At 40.9% G+C, this 12,600-nt stretch overlaps 1 protein-coding gene across 1 annotated transcript in view; it reads right to left on the minus strand.

The window, feature by feature from the left end:
• The window catches only part of LOC113583886 (tripartite motif-containing protein 2-like), a 30,388-nt gene extending 19,634 nt beyond the window's left edge, over positions 1-10,754 (minus strand). Inside the window, exons 1-2 of the mRNA XM_027020483.3 lie at positions 10,604-10,754; positions 1,008-1,186 (exon numbers count right to left, since the gene is read on the minus strand). The gene's annotated coding sequence lies outside the window, so the exon portion shown is untranslated. The remainder of the gene's footprint in view (positions 1-1,007; positions 1,187-10,603) is intronic.
• Between the last annotated feature and the right edge of the window lie 1,846 nt (positions 10,755-12,600).

Consider the following 12,600-nt stretch of genomic DNA (forward strand, 5'->3'; position numbering starts at 1 on the left):
GCATTGGAATAAAGGAATGCATGATAAACATGAAGAATCTTTGTTTTTTAACTTTATTACAAAAACACTTAGTTGAACATTAGTCGAATAAGATTACTTGTGAAGTTGAACAGTGAAGTTGTGTGACAAGTTCATAAAGTCTACTTTTCTTTTTAACCAGTTTCTCTGGCCAACTAGACTTACTGACATTTTCAGATGACATGTATAAGCTTATATAAGGTCTAGCCCAGCTGTTGGGTTTTAAGCCTGATTAGTGGCGTGGTTGACTCGAGGCCTCCCTCTGGTGGCCGGAGGGGGCCTTGGCCTGGTGCCAACCCTTACAACACAACTGACCTCTTCTTTTTCATAGTGTGGCCTGCCAAAGTAAAGAGTCTCTCACATGGCACTGTTGAGGCAGGTGAAACCAAGTAACTTTGTGCAGCATGGGCCAGTTTACCATGGGCATCTTTGTGTGTGGTCCACCTCTGTAGTGGACATGACTATGCTGACACTGGACTCTGCCCTAAACCCTGTCTAGATTTTTGTCTGTGGACAGTGTCTCATCATCAGACGAGTCTAGGGATGACTCTAGAGATGACGTTAATCCTTCAGAAGAAAGATCGTTCATCACTGCAATATGTGCACACTATGTTAGTTTTATCTAAACAAAACCTGAAGTGCAGCATCATGGATTATCATATTACCATATTAGTGGGCAGTGGTAGCTCAGTGGTTAAGGTACTAAACTTGTAAACAAAAGGTTGCCAGTTCAAGCCTCACCACTGCCAAGTTGCCACTGTTGGGCCTCTGAGCAAGACCCTTAACCCTCAATTGCTCAAGTTATACTCAGCCATGATTGTAAATTGCTTTGTATAAAAGCATAAGAGAAATATAAATGATTACATAAAACATGTTAAATAAGAATTAAAGTGTTAATGCCTTAACTTTGTTAGTCAAAATTTTAAAATGTAAGGAAGACTTATTATATTTACAAAATACTTTAAATATAACATTATACAGGCACATACTTTTCACAGAAGGTGTGGAGGCAGGGGAGGACCTTAGGGTTGTTCTAGCGATGCAGACATATGCTGCAGATCAGGAACTGCTGGTCAATCTGATGCACCACAGGCCCTGGACTTGTACAGCCTTCACTAGCCATCCTAAAGCTCTCACAGAGCTATCATACTGCCTTTCAGCCAGTGGCCTGGGCACGCACGCACACACACACACACACACACACACAGACAGAGAGATGAGAGATGAGGCCATTGTCATAAACCACATCATAAAACAGTCACACCTGCACAGTCCAAAATAAAAAAAGAAGAAAGGACTATGGTTGGTCAGAAGGTGTCACTGTGGACTTCCATGAGGACAGGCTATAACTTACTCTCGCGTCTCATTGCACAGCCTGCATATAGGACACACCAACAGACACAAACGTAAATGATTCTCAACATAAAAAAAAAACCGAATATACGGGACTGTAAGGTTGACAGCAGGCAGTTCTAAAAGGCAAAGCCCTGAAACAACACAAAGCAGGCCTACGTATTTTAAAACAGCAACACAGTTCGATGTTCATTCCAAAACCCCTCCCAGTAGCAAGTGCATCATAAACAAGCATTTTAAAACACAAAAAAGGTTGTGTTTAAGAAAAAAAACACAAAACAAAACAAAACCCCCCCCCCCCACACACACACACACACACACAAGTGCTTGAGAGACCAGAAGAAAGCAGGCCTGGTGGTAGTAAATCGTTCAGTTTAAGAAGAGAAAGCGAGAGGCAGTTTGTTTTATTGGAGACAGACTGCTGAGTCCTCAAGCCACACTGCATCATCTCTGTGCTGACTGGATTGGAACTATACAGCTGGGAGTGTCTGAGAGAATGTGTGTGGTAAGCCACAAAGCAGCTCAGACCAGCAGTTTCATGATTATATAGTCTTTAAACAATACACTAGTGGCTCTGATTGAAAGAAACTGTTATTCGAGCAATCAAAAGAAGAAATGAGGGTTTATGCTTAAATGTGATAGTATAGAAAGCAGAAATCTTTGTGTGACCAGTGCATAAACCTCTTCTGCACGACTGAGGCAAGAGCCGAGGCATACCCATACTCCATCTGAAATACGAAAGTACCAAAACATTAATACTGAGGATAAACACCGAGTCTGTGCATGATTTTTAATAAGTGCCATTTTTTCTTTAAGTTAGTGACAATCTCAAAAAGAAAATACAATACAATACAATACAATACATAAATGATTGTTTTATAAAGGCAAATTTATAGTGTGATTGAAAAATAGCCAACAGTATAACAGATATACACACATACCTATTTAATCCAAATGTTTTTTACCCATCCAAACTAAATCTTAGTAATATCCTAATGACTAGCTCCCAGGCCAGTTCAGACTTTCCAGTTCAGCATTGGCCAAAGTAAAAGAGGCACAGATGTCCCTGCCAGCCACCTTTCGGCCACCCCAAGGACACATTTAAAACAAACTGGGACATAATTTAACCAGAGAATGAGACCTCATCATCATAGCAACACCGACAAAGGTTGCAAAATCGGGCCAGCAGAGTCCGAGCGTCAGATGAACAGGCAAGACATAGTTGCGAGTGCGAGTCACCACCAAATAACTGCCAATGCTCTGCTCCACTCAAAAATCAAATCCAAAATGCCATCAGAGAAGAGCTCCTCCTACCATTAAACTTATGCTTTGTGATATTGTCATCCATTTGTTGTGCGTCACTGCTGTGGTATTCTGTCCAAATATCTGTCTGCAAACTGAATAGAATCAGTTACGGAATCAGGAACAACCTCGTTAATTAGAAATAGAGCTGTGCATCCCACGCCCCCACAAAATAAATAAAGTAGAAGTGATCATGAAATGGGCAGAAGGCTTTGAATTTGAACCAGACACTTAGGGGCACTATATAGTGACTGGACTAACCAAATTAGTCAATTTGCAAAGGGGAAGCTCTACTGAACTGATGCATAAAGTGTAAATGCAAAGTAATGGGCATGATACCCTGGCCACAGAATAGCTCAACTGCAAGGAGGTTACCTTGTACCATAGACCAACAACATAAACAATATAAATACAAATGCATGTCATCATGATCAGAACTAAATTGTTGTGCATGAATTTAAGAAAACAAACCAGATGGGTTTAGAACTGGATCAGCAGATGACCCGTTTTGGTAAATAAATTCAAGTGCCCAGAGGAGTTCTCTCATATGACGTCAACCTGCACTTTTAATTCCTGCACACGCACTCTATTATGATCGACTCACTGCACCCACTACCTAACATAAACTGATCAGCACTTGGTCTGTGTTAAAAGCACATCTTTTGGGAATTACGTCACAATGACTTTTGCAGCAATAACTACTCGGATTTTGTACTCGTGAAAACCCAGTTTTAGGACTACACTTTCTTTGTTGTAAAATTTAAAGTCTGAATGAAACAATAGTTTCTGTGATGTTACACAGAATATTTCTTCAATGACCTCTGCCGTCATTTCAGCCAAGTCACATGCAACATCTGCTGAGACCTGTTACATAACATTTACATAAGATGGAGCGTGGCATCGAAGTGAATGACATGTAGCAGCACACAGCAAGCACCTGGGGTCACTCATTATGGTCGCAACCAAAAGAATGTTCAATTCCTAGTCATTCAAACAGACACAGCATGAGACATATTCAATGGGTGCATGAAAAAAAGCACTTTTGTTCTGTTTATAATGCACCTTTTCATACACAAATCTGTGGAACAATATACAGTAGAAAGACAGTCAGCATAGTATCAGCATTATATATATATATATCTCTGTGAATAAGATGCACGTGCAGTGTGTCATCACACATAACCCACTTCTGAAACAAGCAATGGCAAAAACAATGACCTGCAAAATATGCAGTGGAACGCAATAGACTGTTCAAGAAGGCGAGTCACCGAATCCCTACCATCCACCGGTCATCCTCAGAAACCTGCAGTGCACATGCTGCCCTGTAATGATGGTGTGCCTGTGGAGCTGTGCAGGGATTAGAGCGCTGAGACCAAGATAAGCCCCAAGGAGATGAGACTCATATCCAGCTACCGCCACAGACAGGGATTACTGAATGAAGAGGGCAGGCTCATACAAGTCTGCTAAGCAGACCCCCCACAAGTCCTCATTGATGCTATTCTCTTTTTTGCTCTCTCTCTCATCTTTTATTCATTCACCCACTCACTATTTCCTCCTCTCCAGCAGCTCTCATTCCTTCTGTCTTTTTTTCCTTGCTCACCCACTCTGCTTCTCTCTCTCTCAAATCTGTCCACATGTTAACTCACTGCAACCTCCCTTGCAAAGTATTGAGGGATTTGGGATGCAGAGGCAGGCGGTCGGCAGCATGGGTCACAAGGGTGAGTGCAAAATTAGGCAAGAACGATAACATGATAGAATGCTAACGTACAGGGGGGGGGGGGGGGGGGTCGGGGGTGTACTGGCATCTGCCAGCACACATCATTAGTGCTGAGTCACTGTACAGCAATCAAGCAAGAGGAAGAGAGACAGAGGGATGGAGAGAGAGAGAGAGAGAAACAGACAGAGGGAGAGGAATCAAGAGAGGGAGAGCTATAGAAAGAGAGAGCAAAGTATAAAGACATGAACAGAGAGAGAGAGTCAGAAGAGCAAGAACAAGTGTGTGTGTCATTATGCGAAGTCAGAACTGCCGGTTCGCATGAAGGACAAATATTAAGGAGACAACGAAGCAATGCTGTGAATGAGGGGAAGCGAATGACACTCTGATGGCCAAATTACAGAACATAAAAGGTTATAATCTATTCAAAGTGAGAGAGTCCATTAATCTAAATTTTTTAACATCACTGATGAGTCTCTGATACATGCATAAATTAGCAAAGGGCTGAGCATCCATTAAATGCAGTACATAGTAATATAATACATGTAAGGAGACGTGTTGAGGGAGTGGGATGCCGAGGCAAGTCTCCATAATGAATAAGGTGTTTATTTGCAATTCAAACAAAACCGAAACCAAAACAAACTAAATCGCAACAGCGTAGGAACTAGCAAAACCAGACAATACTTTGCGTGAAGCATAACGTGCAATACACACAGGGTCAAACACCAAAAACAGAACAATAGGGCTTTAAATACCTGTGCTAAAAATGAACGTAACTAAGAGCAGGTGTGGCACGAGTAATTATCAGCCATACATCAGAAACGGAGGCGGTTGAGGCAGCAGCACATAACCTGCGGCCCAGGTCGCCATTGAAACGCGCTGCTACGATTTGCTCAGGAAGCCTTGTGCGACTCAGTCGCTCATATCTGTGTCAAGGCGAGATGCGTCACAGCTGTGCCAGTAAAAACAGAGAGGAATATTTATGTGGAGGAGCTCAGAAGAACACATGAGCTACATAATTCAAAAACGTACAACCATGGCACAATAAGGCACAAAATGCATATGTTTGCTACTCTTTACTAAGGGGACATATCTCACTACTACTCTAAGGGGACATATGCTTCACAAAGGTTTATTTGTTTCCTGAGCTCTGCATTAGCCAAGCATTACTTCACCAACATCTGCCTCAGCAGCCTTGCTCTGCTACGCTAGGCCTGTTATGTTCTAGTACTGCCCAGTTCCACAGACCTTTCCAGAATCCTGAACTCAGCAGTTTTGAACAGATCTGGCCTGACATAGCATTACAGAGCATGCAGGTCCCAGCCAAAAGCTATGACAATGACTCCAGACCTGACCCCTCATCAGAACACAGCCAAGAAAAACATGAGAGTTTGAGGTAGGAGGGTGGGGGGTCCACACTGTTGCACAATGCTATTGTACACCAAGATTCAGAGGGACAAACAAAACAGTGATGCAGTGATCTGGAGGAATGTACATGCTCTTTCCGGCCAAACAGGTCCTCGTAAAGTTCTTGGCAAGGCCTGCAAGACAGTTCAGACAGTAGGAGACACGGAGGAACTCCCAAAGTGAGAGCAACGCACAGCCCTCTGCCACATAGTTAACTGAGGTTTTATGTAAACATGTATATATATAGACACACACACACACACACGCACGCACGCACACAGACAAGCACGCACACGCAAACATACGGATACACAGACACAGTTACACAAACACACACACACACACACACACACACACACACACACAAATTTATGAACACTTGAAAAGATTTGAATGAACTGTCTTCAGTGCTGGCAAGTGTGTTTCAGTTTGGATCTAGCTCAGCTGATCCTATAACTCCAGCTGACACACACAAGCCTATAAACAATATATTACACAGACAAAGAAGCAAATGCATAACAGATGAAGCAGGCTAGGTTTCAAATACATCTAAGCATTGTTTAGACTACATTTTACCCAGAACTCTGCATATATTTGGATATATATCTAACTACTTTTTGGCAGTTCTTACTCCTTTGCCACATGAACACATGGGTAGGATAAAAACCTCTAGATTTAAAATATATAGTTAGAAACTGCATAGAAGTTACACAAAACATTTGCCACTTATTCAAAGGTGACAGAACTGTCACTGAGACCCTTTGGCATGAAAAGAAGGCAACAAGAACTTATATACTGTTATATACTTATAATCTTATATACTGTTACCAAGAACCACAGTGGCTACTGTAGATATGAGTAAATGTCAACAAAAGTAACAGCACATTAAAATTGGCCATTGTAATCACCACCTTAGTTTAAATATCATCTCGAGTGAATGACTGACATTTTTGTCTTGCCACTGGCCAGAAGAAGGAACCACTGAACACTGCACTTTAGGAAAAAAATGCTTTAAGCACTCAACTCTGTCCCACTCTCCTATAAACTGATGGATGAACTGGCTTGTGAATGCAGACACAATACGTTCTGAACTCCTACAGTGCTATTTTAGTGGAATACAGAGTAAACGCAGACTTCCCTTCCTCAAAGATGATCCAACATCATATGGCCACTTCATACATGATAATCATCCATGACCAATATTAAAGCAAGCCATTCAACCATTCAATAAAATGGATACCAATAAAAGTCAAAAAAAAAAAAAAAGTTAAACACAGCACATTAAAAATTAAGCACAGAAGGAAATGAGCCTAATAGTAAAGCATTTGCAGTCAGGTCCCTCCTCCTTCAAACCAATCATGGGAACAGGCCCCCCTTCCAGACAGTGTGATCTTTGCTGATCTGTGCTTTTATGATAACAGGGACAGGCACATTTTATTAGTCAGCAGAGGAAGAATCAGGGTTCATGAAGATCGAGATTGAGCTCTCTCTCTCTCTCTCTCTCTCTCTGTTGTCTATCCTCCCTGCCCCCATCCTGTTCACTAAATCAAACAACACGCTCATGATGACGTCTCTTGACCCTTCCGCTAGCCCTTCCCCCGACTTAATCGCCTGAGGAAAGCTTGAAGCTACTGGACGTGCACATGAGCCATATAGGCCTTAACACTGACCAGAAACACTGAACCGCAATACTGAACACCTTCTAATCGCAGCTGAACCTCAACAGTGCCATGAACTCCCTCTCCCCCCCCCCCCCCCCCAAAGAAATCTAGCAGCAGAATGGATCATTACATCTTATAACAGGGAAGTCATATATTGGTAACAGCAACCAACTGTAAACAAAACAGTCAATTTTCAGCAAGATATCAAGCGTGGTTTCAGAACTTTGCTACAAAAACATTCTTCGAAAACCTTCTACAGAAATGGTAATGTTTTTCTTAGGATACAGAACTTGTGATGTAGGTCAATGATTTAAAGTGTGACAGCATGAAAAATGTAAAAAAAATGTTCACAGAATCTTTGGTTCATGAGCCTAAGAAGTGATGCTTAATCTGTTGTCTCAGGTCCCTATGGCCTCTGAAGGGACATAATACCTTCAGAGCGACTGAGGAATTACTTGGTGGGGGGAGTGCTGTAGCCCTAGAACTCGAATGCACAGATTTCCTTCACCCATAAGTTATAGCGCAGCCAACAATGGTCGGTCATTGTAACTGTGCTAGTATCCATGAAAAATGAACTCAGCAAAATAAGCGCAATGGTTATGTAACAGTAACCATAGAAATAAAATCCCATTGCTAATAGTGATGACACTTTCTGGCTTCATATAATCATATACAATCAGGACAGTGGATCTGCTATTTACTCATCTAATACCTGCTATATCTCTTTTGCTGTAGACAGCCATTAAAGCAAATGCACACCTTATTATTATTATTTTTTACATTCACGATTACCTTGGCCAAGAGACTGTATGAACAAGCAGTAACATGAGCAGACCTTTATGATAGAAAGTTTATATAGGCAAAATACAATGGCAGAGAATGTTTACAAAGGAGTAATGTAAATGTCCAAAAGAAAAGATAAACCCCAGAATGTCCCCCCACCAATTTGGTCAATGGTCAAAACATAACCTAAATTTCATAGAGTTTTGCTTAAAGCCAAAATATTGTTGTTAAATGCTTTAAGAGTATTATACCAGAGCTCAGAGTATGTTTTAGCATAAACTTGAATGGAATGTCTGAGATTAATAAGGATGTTCACAGCACACAATAACAACCCATAACTAGATATAGATTTTATTTTAATATTGCAACCTGCTGTAGTATCAGTATTAGCAAGTGTCACGGAACACTAGCCCCCCATGAGTCACGTGGTACGGCCTGCTGCGTACAAGAGGAACCACGTCTGTTTGTGGCCACGCCCTCCGTAAGGACACACACCTGCATGGGGTTAATCGTTACGTGTTTGTCTGTCTATTTAAAACCCAGGTAGTGTGTGCCTCGGTGTGGGTCATTGTAGGTGTAAGCGTTAATGTTTTTTTTTTATAAATCACTGTTACTGTTGTTTAGCCTTTGTCATCGTTATTAATGTAATATTGTTCACCATTAATCTTGTGTGAATCTCATCGTTGTCTTGCATGTTTTATGTCATTAAATGTCTTTCAATGTCGAGGGGGTCCATGCGTCCTGCTACGCTCCCTGCGGCACAGCAAGTCCAATATTGCAACAACAAATAAAAACAAACAAAAAAAATTGCATGGCCATAACCCCAAATATTGCCAAACTACAGTCAGCAAAGCTATGCTAAACAAAGGCAACCTGTGTCAGTACTGAGGAGATAAGAACAAATTATAGGGCATGTTAATTTCAGAAAAACTAAAAATATAATCAGTTTCTGCCTTCTTTCCTTCCTGCATGAATGCAAACCAGGCCAATGTGCCTGTCTGCTTTCTATGTAGTAGATACACACTGCTGGCCAGAGAATTAATCAGTATTCAGTATTTTACAGCAGCAGTGCTATGTTCAATATATGGGGGCCTAAAAACACAGAAAAAGGATGAGACATTCTAAATGTCCTTTTTAATACATAAAACATGTATTTGCCATGAGTTATTGCCTCATTCATTCCTTGAATATAATATCAGTTTGATTTATGATCAGACAGAGGGCAGGGGGTGTCAGAGTTGCCTGTTACTGTCCTCAAGATTTACGTCATGGACAGTGACCACACACACTTATCATATCCAAGTCTTCCTGCATGGGCATCAGCACGCAGTCTGGCAGTGCTGATAACCTCGAGCCAACCATTAGCATGAGAGTTGCTATGGGGATTATTCTCCATTACACAGTCTTATTGCCTTAAGGAAAAACCAGACCAGGCCACACCAAATATACCCCCACAGACATGCTCACTTACACTGTATACAAGCCATTGCCAAGGATGTGGAGTTGCTTTAGGTTTCTTCATATCTTCTTCACATTTTTTTATGTTAAGCAAGCTTTGTAGCTGGTTTAGTAAAGTGGTCACACATTACAATCACACATTCAAACTAGAGAATTTTTATAAAGAAGCTTTTGTGATCACTGTAAATGAGTGATATTAGACAGTGATCTTGCTCTCTGTATTAATTTCAGCTCGACTTCTAACTTAAATTATTAGCCATAGAGAAGCATACTGAAGCACTAATGTCTCAGTTGTTTGTAAAACTTGAATATTTAAAAAGTTTATTTCTCAATTTAGTTTTAAAAGTTTAAAATTCTTAATCTCAATACATTCTACATAATACATACATCCAATTTAGCTTTAAAAGTAAAACATGTAGTCAAATATTATGATTTTCTTCACAGAGAATCATATCAGAAACATAAATTTAACAGTCTACCAAAGATCACTCTCGCATCTCTCATAACAATAGAAAGTAACTAGTCTAGTGTCCAGTTAATTTAGCTGTTTAGTAAGATAATCTGCAAACTGCTTCGTTTCTGCCTATTTAACACATTTAATTTAAAGGGGCGAAAAGGAATCCCTCATGATGCTTTATCTGTTGAGCCTTAAATTGATCCTATTGAATACAATTCATGAACGCACACTGAGGAGGACGTACTATGCATATTCAGTTTTTAAAGCTACATTAATGGATGAAACAGTGTATGAATCGAAATGACAACGTTCGCGGACACTTTTGACACATCTCGTTGACAAACACGCAAAATCTGTCCGTCTAATCGAACGGCTATCCTGACATCAACCTGTTTTCCGACGTCCTACCCCCTCTCTCCGTCTGTTTCTCCAAAACTCTTTTTCACTTACGTGAGCTCCATGACCGCTTTAATTCTGTTGCCGAATAATAAGTTTAACGTGCGATCATCTGTTTCCAAACCGAAACAACATCGACCACTCTGAAGACCGTGACGCTCACAGGAACCACAGTGCCACTAGGCAGGCACTCTCATTAGTTCTCAAAAGCTTGAGCACTAAAGGGAGGGGCTCAGTAAAAATCGGAAACCTGGCCAATCAAAGAACTTTAAGAATTTAGGGCGGGCTCATTTGATGTGACTTTTAACCCTTGCCAACAATTCTATGCTGACCTAAAATGCTCCAGTGTGACGCGATCGACATTAATTATGCAAATTGTGTGTTGCGAAGCTACACTACATACGTTTAAACATTTTTGCCCCCCCCATTGGGAATTGATCACATATGCGTAATTTGGTTCCATCTGATATATTACATTGGGTACTGTCCCTTACAATCAATAATGTATGTTTTCACAAAAGCTCACGTGAAAGAAAATACCAAATGTAGGCAGCCTGCCGCTGTCATTGTATCACAAAGTGTTTTGGGCCAGAACAGTTTACCTTTTGGGTTTGGTGCATCACCCTGAGATGGATGTTTGGATGGATGGATGACTTCATTAATTGCAGAGGGCAATTTACTGGTTACAGCAGTAACCATTTGTTTACTGGTTCAGTTGTTCATGAGTTCACTAATTGCTTTGCATTAAATCTACAAGTGCCCCAACAGACCCTACTCAGCTGTAGTCTAGGACTACATATGACAACCAGTTAAATGTGAAATGTCTTTTCATGTGCAATATATGCCTTCACATACTAGCAAAAATCTAACCCAGTGAAGTGACCCTGAGCTCTGGATTGGCCCAAGCAGACATTCATTTAAACAAACGATAACTCATAGTCATCTAACACCATCCCAGCAGCTTTCTTTTACAAGGGACACAGTACAGCACTTGTTCAGCTTGTGCCTTACAGTGATAAGTGGGTAAAATGCATCAGCTCTCAGACAAAGCCCTTGGGCACTATTGCGCACGCGCACGCACACACACACACACACACACACACACAAATTCGCTGAGTCATACTGGGGCATTCTGCGAAAAGTCATGTGAGCCCACAGATGGGGAGAGGACCTAAAAATTAGTATTCAAAAGTGTTTGATGTTACTGCCCAGGACAAAGATCAGCTCCATATATTACAATTATTTTGGTAGCAAAAGATTACATTAAAGCAAAAAAAAAGTGAGCTCCAAATTCTTATAAAAGAAACTTTTTAAAGGGCAATAAGATCAAGTCAAAAAATATTGCATGTTCTGCTAGTCAACCGCTGTAATATCCTTAGCAAGAAATGTAAATAGAGATTCCATGACGCTAGAGGAACCTGGAGGTTATTAGCCTTTAGAAACACAGGAAATTGAGGGAGAGATATACCTCCTGTTGCTTCCTTCAAAGGCACGCCCCACACCCAAACTAGCACGAGAGATTTCAACGCCCTGTTCGATGCAGGCAAACCATTTCATTGTGAGAGTTTAGGGTAGCTCTGCACAGTTAAAGCCACCCAACCCTCTCTTTTTTATCGCCAGCTCCGCTTATTCACTGACTAAAAATGTGACACTGGCATCGTATAAAACCCAGCTCAGTGCTTGTATGGTGCAGTGCATGGCAACAGATAATGTTTAATTAATCTAAAATACTGCTATAAAACAGGTGCGGCTCCATTGCGTCTAGGCATAAGGTGTTTCTAATTAATTTGGTGGTGAGTGTATGGCGTAAGCAAATAACCAAATTAGGCTAAATCGCTTGACCCCATACTATGCTTTAAATAAGGCCTTCTTCCTGTACTTGGCAGGGCCTTAAACAATGCTATGGAAGTCCCAAAAGATGAAAGTAAGGCAACAACTAGCAAAGAACATTTAGAGAGATGAACCGGAACAACTGTCTTTTCTAAGTACAACTCCCAGAAAGACCAAAATGTTACATTGTTCTATAAAAGCAAGAGCCCTCTGAATTGTAA

The sequence above is a fragment of the Electrophorus electricus genome, chromosome 5, assembly GCF_041902795.1.
Source record: "Electrophorus electricus isolate QZ-2024a chromosome 5, ASM4190279v1, whole genome shotgun sequence".
Lineage (NCBI taxonomy): Eukaryota > Metazoa > Chordata > Actinopteri > Gymnotiformes > Gymnotidae > Electrophorus > Electrophorus electricus.